The following is a 14,367-nucleotide window of genomic DNA, read 5'->3' on the forward strand; positions in this document are numbered from 1 at the left end:
CTTATAGATGGCATGGAGGCAGCAGTATATACAAAATTACATAAAGAAGCAGACCATGATTGCTTCTACAAACCCCCAGATCAGAGAATCAAGACCTTTCCCAGAAGAGGGTATATTCCTGGAATTGCCAGATACAAAATATAAAAGACTAATATACAGAACGCTTCAAGACATCAGAGAAGACATCAGAAATAAAACAAGGCAACGTACAGAAAAAGCCAAGGAACACAGAGATAAAGCAGTTAAAGAAATCGAAAAGATTATTCAAGAACATAGTGAAAAATTTAATAAGATTCAAGAATCCATAGAGAGACAGCATTCAGAAATTCAAAAGATTAACAATAAAATTACAGAATTAGACAACTCGATAGGAAGTCAGAGGAGCAGAATTGAGGAATTGGAATGCAGAATTGGGGACATGGAGGACAAGGCAGTAGGCACCAATATATTTGAAGAAAAGTCAGATAAAAAAAAATAAAGAAACCCTAAGAATCATGTGGGACTCTATCAAGAAGAATAACCTCCATGTGATTGGAGTTCCAGAACAGGGAGGGATAACAGAAAATACAGAAAGAATAGTTGAAGATCTGTTGGCAGAAAACTTCTCCGGCATAGTGAAAGATGAAAGGATATCTATCCAAGATGCTCCTTGAACCCCATACAAGATTGATCCAAAAAGAAAATTACCAAGATATGTTATCATCAAACTTGCCAAAACCAAAGATAAAGAGAAAATTTTAAAAGCAGCCAGGGATAAAAGAAAGGTCACCTACAAAGGAAAATCAGTAAGAATAAGTTCGGACTACTCAGCAGAAGCCACGCAGTCAAGAGAGCAATGGGATGACATATATAGAGCACTGAAGGAGAAAAACTGCCAGCCAAGGATCATATATCCAGCAAAACTCTCTCTCAGATATGAAGGTGAAATTAGAACATTTACAGATAAACAAAAGCTGAGAGAATTTAAAAAAAACAAACCAAAGCTACAAGAATTACTAAAGGAAATTGTTTGGTCAGAAAATCAATAACATCAGATATCAACACAAGGACACAGAACAGAACATCCTGATATCAACTGAGATAGGGAAATCTCAAAAACAAAATGAGATTAATATAACAAAAAGCTCAAAACAGGGAATCATTGATTTCATTATGTAAAAGATGATAATAATCAATAAAGAGGGACTAAATACAGGAAATATAGCTCTTCCATATGGAGAGGAAATCAAGGCAAGATAGGGTGATACAAGTAAGGTTTTTACTTAGAAAAACAGGGATAAATAAAAGGGTAACCACAAAGAGGACTAACAATCCCATACTTCAGAATAAAAACCAAGATAAACATCAGGACTGAGCAAAAATAAATTCAACTACAACAAAAAAGAGGAATACACAATTTACAATGAAATACTGCTCAGCACAAAAAAGTAAGTGGAGAAACGAAACTGTCAACAGCACACAAAAAAAAAGGCATTAAAATGACAGCACTAAACTCATACTTGTCTATAATTACGCTGAATGTAAATGGACTAAATGCACCAATAAAGAGACAGAGAGTTGCAGATTGGATAAAAAAGTATAATCCAGCTATATCCTGCCTACAAGAGACACACCTTAGACTTAGAGACACAAACAAACTAAAACTCAAAAGATAGAAAAAAATGTATCAAGCGAACAACAATCAAAAAAGAGCAGGAGTGGCAATATTAATTTCTGACAAAATAGACTTTAAAGTTAAATCCACCACAAAGGATAAAGAAGAACACTATATAATGATTAAAGGGACAATTTACCAGGAAGAGATAACCATATTAAATATTTAGGCACCCAATGACAGGGCTGCAACATTCACAAAACAGACCCTAATAGCATTGAAAAGTGAGAGAGACACCTCTACAATTATTGCAGGAGACTTCAACACACCACTTCAGTGAAGGACAAGACATCCAGTAAGAAGCTCAATAAAGACATAGAAGATCTAAATGCCACAGTCAACCAACTTAACATCATGGACATATACAGAACACTCCACCCAACGGCTGCATAGTATACTTTCTTTTCTAGTGCACATGGAACATTCTGTAGAATACACCACATATTAGGTCATAAAGTAAACTTTTGCAGAATCCAAACATTGAAATATTACAAAGCATCTGCTCAGATCATAACACCATAAAAGTAGAAATCAATAATGGAAAAACCAGGGAAAAGAAATTAAATAATTGGAAACTGAACAACACCCTGCTCAGAAAAGAATGGATTACAGAAGACATTAAGGAGAGAATAAAGAAATTCATAGAATCCAAAGAGAATGAAAACACTTCCTATCAAGATGTTTGAGATATAGCAAAGCAGTGCTCAGAGGTCAATTTATATCAATAAATGCACACATACAAAAAAAGAAAGGTCCAAAATCAAAGAACTGTCCCTACAACTTGAACGAATAGAAAGGGAGCAACAAAAGAAACCCACAGGCACTAGAAGAAACCAAATAATAAAAATTAGAGTAGAATTAAATGAGTTAGAGAACAGAAAAATAATTGAAAGCGTTAACAAGACCAAAAGCTGGTTCTTCGAAAAAATTAACAAAATTGATAAACCATTGCCCAGACTGACTAAAGAAATAGAGATAAGGAACCAAATAAACCAAATAAGAAATGAGAAGGGCCATAACACAATAGACCCAACTGAAATTAAAAGAATCATATCAGATGACTACGAAAAATTGTACTCAAACAAATTTCAAAACATTGATGAAATGGATGAATTCCTAGAAACACACTGCTTACATAAACTAACACAAACAGAGGTAGAATAACTAAACAGACCCATAACAAAAAAAGAGATTGAAAAGGTCTTCAAAAAACTCTTAACAAAAAAAAGCCCTTGTTCTGATGGCTTCACTTCAGAGTTCTACCAAACTTTCAGAGAAGAGGTAACACCACTACTACTAAAAATATTTCAAACCAAAGAAAAGGATGGAATACTCCCTAAACCATTCTATGAAACCAGCATATCCCTGATACCAAAATTCATTAAAGACACCACAAAAAAAGGAAAATTACAGACCTATCCCTCATGAACATAGAAGCAAAAATCCTCAACAAAATTCTAGCCAACAGAATTCAACAACATATCAAAAAAAATAATTCACCATGACCAATGGGATTCATACCAGGAAGGCAGGGATGGTTCACTATTAGAAAAAGAATTAATGTAATCCACCATAAAAATAAAATAAAAGACAAGAACCACATGATATTATCAATTGATGCAGAAAAGGCATTTGACAAAGTCGAACATGCATTCATGATAAAAACTCTCAGCAAAATAAGAATAGAAGGAAAATTCCTCAACATAATAAAGTGCATTTATACAAAGCCAACAGCCAACATCATCCTAAATGGAGAGATTCTGAAAGCATTCCCCTTAAGAACGGGAACCAGACAAGGATGCCCTTTATCACCACTCTTTTTCAACAGTTTGCTGGAGATCCTAGCCAGGGCAATTAGGCTAGATAAAGACATAAAAGGCGTACAGATTTATAAGGAAGAAGTAAAAGTATCTCTGTTTGCAGATGACTTGATCTTATACACAGAAAACCCTAAAGAAACCTCAAAAAAACTACTGAAACTAATAGAAGAGTTCAGCAGAGTATCAGGATACAAGATAAACATACAAAAATCAACTGGATTCCTCTACACCAACAAAAAGAACATCAAAGAGGAATTCAGCATATCAATACCATTTACAGTAGCCCCCAAGAAGATAAAATACTTAAGAATAAATCTTACCAGAGACGTAAAAGATCTACACAAAGAAAACTACAAGGGAATACCACAAGAAACCAAAAGAGAATTACAACAGTGGAAAAACATACCTTGCGCATGGATAGAAAGAGTTAACATTGTAAAAATGTCTATTCCACCAAAAGCCATCTATAGATACAATGCAATTCTGATCCAAATTCCAAAGACATTTTTTAATGAGATGGAGAAACAAAACACCAACTTCATATGGAAGGGAAAAAGGCCCCGGATAAGTAAAGCTTACTGAAAAAAAAGAACAAAATGGGAGGCTTCACTCTACCTGATTCTAGAACCTGTTATACTGCCACAGTAGTCAAAACAGCATGATACTGGTACAACAGACATATAGACCAATGGAACAGAATTGAGAATCCAGGCGTAAATCCATCCACCTACGAGCAGCTGGTATTTGACAAAAGCCCAATGTCAGCTAATTGGGGAAAAGATAGTCTTTTTAACAATGGTGCTGGCATAACTGGATATCCATTGGCAAAAAAATAAAACAGACCCATACCTCACAACAGGCACAAAAACTAACTCAAAATGAATCAAAGACCTAAACATAAAGTCTAAAACGATAAGGATCATGGAAGAAAGAATAGGGACAACGTTAGGAGTCCTAATACATGGCATAAACGGGATACAAAACATTACTAAAAATGCTGAAGAGAAACCAGATAACTGGGAGCTCCTAATAATCAAACACCTGTGCTCATCCAAAGACTTCACCAAAAGAGTAAAAAGACTACCTACAGACTGGGAAAAAGTTTTCAGCTATGACGTTTTTGACCAGCACCTGGTCTCTAAAATCTACATGATTCTGCTAAAACTCAACCACAAAAAGACAAATAACCCAATTAAAAAATGGAAAGGTTATCAACAAGCACTTCACTAAAGAAGACATTCAGGGAGCTAACAGATACATGAGGAAACGCTCTCAATCATTAGCCATTAGAGAAATGCAAATCAAAACTACAGTAAGATTCCATCTCACTTCAACAAGGCTGGCATTAATCCAAAAAACACAAAATAATAAATATTGGAGAGGTTGTGGAGAGACTGGAACACTTACACACTGCTGGTGGGAATGTGAAATTGCACAAGCGCTTTGGAAATAGATTTGGTGCTTCCTTAAAAAGCTAGAAATAGAACTACCACACAATCCAGCAATCCCACTCCTTGGAATATATCCTAGGGAAATAAGAGCCTTTACACCAGCAGATATATGCACACCCATATTCATTGCAGCACTGTTTACAATAGCAAAAAGTTGGAAGCAACCAAGGTGCCCACCAACAGATAAATGGATAAAGAAACTATGGTATATTCACACTATGGATTACTACGCACAGATAAAGAACAATGTTGAATCCATGAAACATTTCATAACATGGAGAAATCTGGAAGACATTATGCTAAGTGAAATCAGTCAATTGCAAAAGGACAAATATTTTATGAGACCACTATTATAAGAACTGGAGAAGCAGTTTAAGCAGAAAAGAAAATATTCTTTGATGGTTATGAAAGGGGGGAGGGTGGGAGGGAGGGAGAGGGGTATTCACTGATTAGATATTAGCTAAGTTTCATTTTAGGTGAAGGGAAAGACAATACACAATAAAGGAGAGGTCAATGCAAATGGACTAAACTAAAAAAAAGAAGTTTCCTTAATAAACTGAACATTTCAAAGGCCAGCATAACGGGGGTGGGTGTGTTTGAGGACCATGGTTTCAAGGGACATCACGTCAATTAGCATAATAAAATCTATTAAGAAAACATTCTGGATCCCACCTTGGAGGGTGGCGTCTGGGGTCTTAAATGCTAGCAAGTGGCCTTCTAAGATGTATCAATTTGTCTCTACCCACCTGAAGAAGGAAGAATGAAAAACACCAAAGACAAAAAATAATTGTGAGCCTTAGAGACAGAAAGGACCACATAAACCAGAGACTACATCAGCCTGAGACAGGAAGAGCTAGATGGTGCCTGGCCTCAACCGATGACTGCCCTGACAGTGAACTCAACAGAGAAACCCTAAGGGAGCAGGAATGCAGTGGGATGCAGACCCCAAATTCTTGTAAAAAGAGTAGGCTTAATGGTCAGACTGGGACTCTAGGGACCCCTGAGGCCATGGACCCCAGACCTTCTGTTAGCCCAGGGTAGGAACCACTCCCAAAGCTAACTCTTCAGACAGGGATTGGACTGGGGTATGGGATGGAAAATGATACTGGTGAAAAACAAGCTTCTTGGATCAAGTGGACACATGAGACTATGTTGGCATCTCCTGTCTGGAAGGGAGATGAGGGGGCAGGGGGGCCAGGAGCTACCTGAATGGACACAAGGAGAGAGAGTGGAGGGAAGTACTGTGCTATCTTATTAGAGGGAGAGCAATTAGAAGTGTATAGCAAGGTGTATGCAAATTTTTGTATGAGAGACTGACCTGATTTGTAAACCTGGACTTAAAGCACAATAAAAATTAATAAAAAAAATTTTTAAAAGTTATGTTGGACACTATCAAGAGGAATAATTTATGTGTGATAGTAATTCGAGAACAGGAGGAAACAAACAGGAGAAGCACAGAGAAATTTTTTGAAGATTTGTTGGGAGAAAACTTCCGTAATACAAAAGCAAGATGATATCCATCCAAGAAGCTCAACAAATCCTAAATAGGATAGCACCCAAAAGAAAGTCACCAAGACATATCTTAATCAAATTTTGCAAAACCAAGGACAAAAAAAGAATCCCCAGAGCAGCTCAGGAAAAACAGTCACCGACAATGGGGAACCAATAAGATTAAGACATTTTCTCTGCAGTAATCATGTTGGTAAGAAGACAGTGGGATGACATATACAAAACCCTGAAAGAAAGAAATTGCCAGCCAAGAATTACATATATAGCAAAATTATCTCTCAAATATGATGGCAAATCTAAGACATTTCTTGATAAACAAAAATTAAGGAAATTCATAAAAACCAGACCAGCCTTACAAGAAATGTTAAAGGAAGTTCTTCAGATAAAAAAAAGTAATGACATCAGACAACAACCTGAGATTAATACACATGACAACAATACCCAGATACCAACCAGGACCAAGAATTCTCAAAAATTAAATAAAGCAAATGGACTAAAAACAGAAACCTGATACTCCAATCTGAAAATGATAAACAGTTCAAAATAAAATAAAAAGGGAGGATAAATGGTATAGTTACAGAACTTCCATATGGAGAGGAAGTCAAGGTAATATCAAAGTATAACAGACTGTTTTAAACTTAGGAAGATAAAGGTGAATTTTTGGGTAACCACAAACAAAATTAATAAACCTACTCACCAAAATAAAAAAGAAGAAAACCATAAAGACTCAGTAAACACAAAATCAACAACAATGAAGGAATTGAAAAGAAAACCTACAAATAAAAATACACATTACAGAAGAGTAACCAAAACAAAAAATCCATCAGCACCACAAAAGAAAACACAACAAAATGACAGTAGTAAATTCATACCTATTATCGCACTAATATAAAAAAAAAATTTTGTTTTCTTTTATATAAATGGGTTAAATTCACCAGTCAAAAGACAGAGTAACAGAATAGATTAAAAAAACATGAGCCATCAATATTTGCCTACAATATACACACCTTAGACACAAAAATAAAAATAAGCTAAAAATCAAAAGATGGAAAAAAAAATCAAGCAAAGAGTAGCCAAAAAAGAGCAGAATGGCAATACTAATCTCTGGTAATATAGACTTTAAGGCAAAATCCAACTAAGAGACAAGGAAGGGCACTATATAATGAGAAGAGGGTCAATCCAAGAGAACATAACCGTAATAAATATTTACAAATCTATCAATAAAAAAAAAAATCATTAGAACTCCAAAATACAGAAAACGAACTCTAACAGTATTGAAAAGAGGAATAGACAATTCCACAATAATAGTAGGAAAATTTAACACACCACTTTCCATGAAGCACAGAATAACTAGAAAGAAACTCAACAAGGATATAGAAAATCTAAACTTTACAATCAAGCAACTTGGTCTCATAGACATATAAAGAACACTCCACCCAACAGCAGGAGGGCACACATTCTTCTCCAACATTCATGGATCATTCTGCAGAATAGACCATATTTTAGTCCACAAAGTAAGCCTCAATAAATTTCAAAACATTTGAAATAATACAAAGCCACCAGAAAGAATTCTTCAGGGTTAATTATGTGTTTAAGAAGAATGTATAACCTAAAGACCTGAACTACTAGGATGTCTGCAAACAATTTATTGTCTTAGGGTTTCCATTAAAAAGAATACGCTTGCTGATTAGTTGACAAGCATAAAAGTAACTAAAATTTTCTATTTTACAAAAATCTATAAAATGTGTCAAAGGTGAGTAGAAAATTGCCAATGAAACACTATACAAAGGGTTTTATTTTGTTTTAATATCAAGAATGCATTAAGTTTCTCTTCCTTCTTTTTTCCCTCTTTGTTCTTCCCTGTTATTCTTCCTTCCTGCCTTGTTCCTTTCCTCCCTCTTTCTCTCTGTTTAAATAATTTGTGATTGATTAAAATTGTTTAACATATCAGGGCAGGTGTTTTGAATATAATTCAAAAGTAACCCCTGTAATTGCAATTTATCTAAACTTGATATTCACGTGTACATAGAGCACAATAGCAAACTAGAAAAATCAAAATTTCTAAGATAAATATGCACAATGTTTTCAGTGAGTCACATTGTATTGATTAATTTTTTTTATTATTGATAACAATTTGATAACTCCCTACTTATTATTACTTGTCTTTTCTGTAAAGAAAGCATTTATATTTTCAATTAAAATGATTTCTGATGGATTTCTTGTAGTTGTGATTCATCCCACCTGAAAAAGGTAAAGCTGCGATATGCTAGTGATATTGCCACCATGTCTCTGTCAGTTTGTTGTACTGTGGTGGCTTATGTGTTTCTGTGATACTAGAAGCTATGCCACTGGTATTGCAAATAATAGCAGGGTCACCCACGGTGGACAGGTTTCAGTGGAGTTTCCAGATAAAACAAGCTAAGAAGAAGGACCTGGTGCTCCACTTCTGAAAAAACTGGCCAGTGAAAACCTAATGAATTACAGCAGAAAATTGTCTGCTATAGCACTGGAAGATGATCTCCTCAGGTTGGAAGAAACTCAAAATGCAAATGGGTAAGAGTTGCCTCCTCAAAGTAGAGTCAACCTTAATGACGAGGATGGTGCCAAGCTTTCGGGACCTTCATTTGCTAATGTGGCATGACTCAAAATGAAAAATACCTGCAAACATCCATTAATAAACAGAACCTGGAATGTACGAAGTATGAATCTAAGAATCGGAAATCATCAAAAATGAAATGGAATGCATAAACATTGATATCCTAGGCATTAGTGAGCTGAAATGGACTGGTATTGGCCATATTAAATTGGATAATCTTATGGCCTATTATGTCAGGAATGACAAATTGAAGAGGAATGATGTCACATTCATCATCAAAAAGAACATTTCAAGATCCATTTTGAAGTATAATGCTTTCAGTGATAGAATAATCTATACACCTACAAGGAATGCCAGTAAATGTAACTATTATTCAAATTGACATACAAACCACTGATGTCAAAGATGAGGAAACTGAAGATTTTTATCAACTTCTGCTGTCTGAAATTGATCAAACATGCAATCAAAATACATTGAAAACCACTGGTAATTGGAATGCAAAAGTTGATAACAAAGAACGAGGATGAAACCCCAAACCAAAGCCATTGACATGGAGTCAATTCCAACTCATAGCAATTCTATAAGACAAGGTAAAACTGCTCCATAGGGTTTCTAAGAAGCTGCTGGAGGATTTGAACTGCTGACTTTTTAATTAGCAGCCAAACGCTTAACAACTGCACCACCAGTGTTCCAAGAATAAGGATGGGTAACTGGAAAATAAGGCCTCGGTGATAGAAATGATGTCAGTTTCCAAGACAGAATTTTAGAAGACCAAAGACTTCTTCATTGCAAATACCTTTTTTTCACCAACGTAAAAGGTGACTATACATGTGGACCTTGCCAGATGGAATACACAGGAATCAAATCGGCTACATCTGTGGAAAGAGATTATAGGGAAGCTCCATATCATCAGTCAGAGCAAGGTCAGGGCTAACTGCAAAACAGACCATCAATTGTTCATATGCAAGTTCAAGCTGAAGCTGAAGAAAATTAGAGCAAACCCACAAGATCTAAAACATGACCTTGGGTATATCCCACCTTAATTTAGAGACCATCTCAAAAGTAGATTTGAAGCACTGAACACTAATGACTAAAGACCAGACAAGTTGTGGAATTACATCAAATACTTTATACATAAAGAAAGTAAATGATCATTAAAAAAGACAGGAAAGAAAGAAAAGACCAAAATGGATGTCAGAAGAGACTCTGAAACTTCCTGTTTAATGTAGCAGAGTAGCTAAACAATGGAACAAATGAAGAAGTAAAAGAGCTGAGCAGATTTCAAAGGGCAGCTAGAGAAGACAAAGTAAAGCATCATAATGACATGTGCAAAGACCTGAAGTTAGAAAACCAAAAAGCTTGGTGTTTCTCAAGCTGAAAGAACTGAAGAAAAAATTCAAGCCTTGAGTTGCAATTTTTAAGGATTCTATGGCCAAAATACTGAATACCAAAATACTGAATGACCCAAGCAGCATCAAAAGAAGGTGGAAGGAATACACAGAGTCACTGTCCCAAAAATAATTCAGGAGGTAGCATATGATCAAAAACCAATGGTACTGAAGGAAGAAGTCCAAGCTACACTGAAAGGAATATGGATTGAGACATTTCACAAACGGATGCTGTGCTGGGGGGGCTCATGGGTCTATGTAAAGAAATTTGGAAGAAAGCTTCCTGGCCAACAATATTTGTGCCCATTCCAAAGAAAGGTGATCCAACAGAATGTGGAAATTATCAAACAATATCACTTACATCACATGTAAGTAAAATTTTACTGAAGACTATTCAAAAGCTGTTATAGCAGTATATTTATAGGGAACTGCCAGAAATTCAAGCCAGATTCAGAAGAAGACATGGAAAGAGGGTTATCTTTGCTGACGTCAGATGGATCTTTGCTGAAAGCAGATAATACCAGAAAGATGTTTACCTGTATTTTATTAACTATGGAAAGGCATTCAACTGTGCGGGTCATAACAAATTATGGATAACATTGCAAAGAATGGGAATTCCAGAACACTTAATTGTGCTCATGCAGAACCTGTACATAAACCAAGACATGGTTGTGTGAACAGAACAAGGGATACTGCTTGGTTCAAAATCAGGAAAGGTGTACTTCAGGGTTGTATCCTTTCACAATATTTATTCAATCTGTATTCTAAGAAGCTGGACTATATAAAGAAAAATGTGGCATCAGAATTGGTGGGAAACTCATTAACAACCTGCAATATGCAGATGACACAACATTGCTTTGCTGAAAATGAAGAGGTCCTGAAGGACTTGCTGATAAAGATCAAAGACCACATCCTTTAGTATGAATTGCACCTCAACATAAAGAAAACAAAAATCCTCACAACTGGACCAATAAACAACATCATGATAAATGGAGAAAAGACAGAAGTTGTCAAGGATTTTGTTTTACTTGGATCAACAGTCAATGCCCATGGGGGCAGCAGTCAAGAAATTAGATGACATTGTAGTCAAAACAGCCTGATACTGCTACAACAACAGATATATTGACCAATGGAAGAGAATTTAGAACACAGATGTAAATCCATCCACCTATGGTCACCTGATTTATGACAAGGGCCCAAACTCCAACAAATGTGGAAAAGACACATTTTAACAAATGGTGCTGGCAAAACTGGATGTCAATCTGCAAAAAAAAAAAAAAAAAAAGAATCGATACCTCACACCATATACAAAAAATACTCAAAATGAATCAAAGACCTAAAAATAAAGCCTAAAACCATGTAGTTCACAGAAGAAAAAATAGGATCAACATTAGAGGCCCTAATACTCGACTTTACAGGTTACAAACCACAACCAACAACACACAAGCTCCAGAGGATAAGGTAGATAACTGGAATCATCTAAAATTAAACACATATGCTCATCAAAAGATTTCACCAAAACAGTAAAAAGAGAACCTCCAGACTGGGAAAAAAAACTGGGCTATTACAAATTAGACAAAGGTCTAATCTCTAAAATCTCCAAGAAAATCCAACACATCTACAACAAAAAGACAAATAATCCAATTAAAAAATGGCCAAAGGAAATGAACAGACACTTCACCAAAGAAGGCATTCAGGCAACAAACAGACACTTGGGGAAATGCTTACTATCTCTAGCCATTAGAGAAATGCACATTAAAACCAAATGAGATACCATCTCACCCCAGCATTACTGGCACCGATCAATAAAACAGGATATAACAAATGTTGGAGAGGATGCAGGGGTATTGGAACTCTTATGCACTGCTGGTGGGAATGCAAAATGATACAACCATTTTGGAAAACGATATGGTGCTTCTTTAGAAAGCTAGAAATAGAAATACCATGAGTCAGCAATCCCACTCCTAGGAATACATCCTAGAAAAATAAGAGTTGTCACAAAATAGACATATGCACATCCATGTTCACTGCAGCATTGTTCACAACAGCAAAAAGATGGAAACAACCTAGATGCCCATCAACATATGAATGGATAAACAAACTGTGGTACATACACACAATGGAGTATTATGCAATGATAAAGAACAATAATGAATCTGTGAAGCATCTCCTAACATGGATGAATCCGGAGGGCATTATACTGAGTGAAATAAGTCAATCACAAAAGGACAAATATAGTATGAGACCACTACTGTAAAAACTCCTGAAAAGGTTTAAACACAACAAGAAACAATCTTTGATGGTTAAGAGGGAGGGGACGGGTGGGGACGGAAAAACATTAAAAAAAAAAAATAGACAATAGATAAGTGGAAATTCTGATGAAGGGTAAGACAGCACACAATGCTGGGGAAGCCAGCACAACCTGTACAAGGCAAGGTCATGGTAGTTCCATAGACACACCCAAGCTCCCTGAGGGACCGAATTGCTGGGCCGAGGCCTGTGGGGACCATGATCTCGGGGAACATCTAGCTCGACTGACTTTACATAGTTTTTTTTTTTTTTTATAAAGAATATGTTCTGCATTCTACTTTGGTGAGTAGCATCTGGGGTCTTAAAAGCCTGTGAGTGGCCAACTAGTTTACTCCACTGGTCTCACGCCTTTGGGAGCAAGGAATAATGAAGAAAACATACAAGGGAAAGATTAGTCCAAAGGACTAATGGACCACATCTATCAGCCTCCACCAGACTGAGTCTGGTAAAACTAAATGGTGCCCAGTTACCGCCACTTACTGCTCTGACAGGGATCACAATAGAGGGTCCCGGACAGAGTTGGAGAAAAATGTAGAACAAAATCCTAACTCCAAAAGAAAGACCAGACTTGCTGGCCTGACTGAGACTGGAGAAACCCTGAGAGTACGGCCCCTGGACACCCTTTCAGCTCAATAATGAGGTCACTCCTGAGGTTCATCCTTCAGCCAAAGACCGAACAGGCCATAGAACAAAACAAGACTAAAGGAGCGCACCAGCCCTGGGGCAGGGACTGGAGGACAGGAGGCAACAGGAAAGCTGGTAATAGGGAACCCAGAGTTGAGAAGGGAGAGTGTTGACATGTCGTGGGGTTGTTAACCAATGTCATACAGCAATGTGTGTACTAACTGTTTGATGAAAAACTAGTTTGTTCTGTGAACCTTCATCTAAAGTACAATAAAATAAAATAAAAAGAACACAATTCTGAAGAAAAAAGAATAAATTAGGTGACATATTGCATTAGGCAAATTTCCTGCAAAAGAGGTCTTTAAAGTGTTAAAAAGCAAAGATGTCACTTTGAGGCCTAAGGTGTGCTTGACCCAAGCCATGTTATCTTCAATCACCTCATATGCATGTGAAAGCCAGACAACGAATAAGGAAATCTGAAGAAGAATTGATGTTGTGAAATTATGGTGTTGGTGAAGAATATTGAATATACCATTAACTGCCGGATGAATGAACAAATCTGTCTTGGAGGAAGTACAGCCAGAATGCTCCTTAGAAGCAAGGATGGCAAAGGTGCATCTCAAATAATTTCAACATGTTATCAAGAGAGCCAGTCCCTGAAGAATGACATCATGCTTGGTAAAGTGGAGGGTCAATGAAAATGAGGAAGACCCTCAATGAGATGGATTGACACAGTGGCTTCTACAATGAGCTCAAACATAACATAGATTGTGAGGATGACACAGGACAATTTTACATATGATTGCTATGAGTCTGAACTGAGTCAGTGGCACCTAAAAACAACAATGGTATTGATTGGTTCAATGTGGCATGTATGCTTTGTACGATGTATTATTTATACTTTAAAACTCATTAGGCAATTTATATCTGTCACTGTAGAAATGCACTCTTGGATCATGTTACTTTGTGATTAGGGCATGAATTGCATCAAGCAGACATGTACTCTATCCAAGAA

This window comes from Elephas maximus, chromosome 23, assembly GCF_024166365.1.
Source record: "Elephas maximus indicus isolate mEleMax1 chromosome 23, mEleMax1 primary haplotype, whole genome shotgun sequence".
Classification (NCBI taxonomy): domain Eukaryota; kingdom Metazoa; phylum Chordata; class Mammalia; order Proboscidea; family Elephantidae; genus Elephas; species Elephas maximus.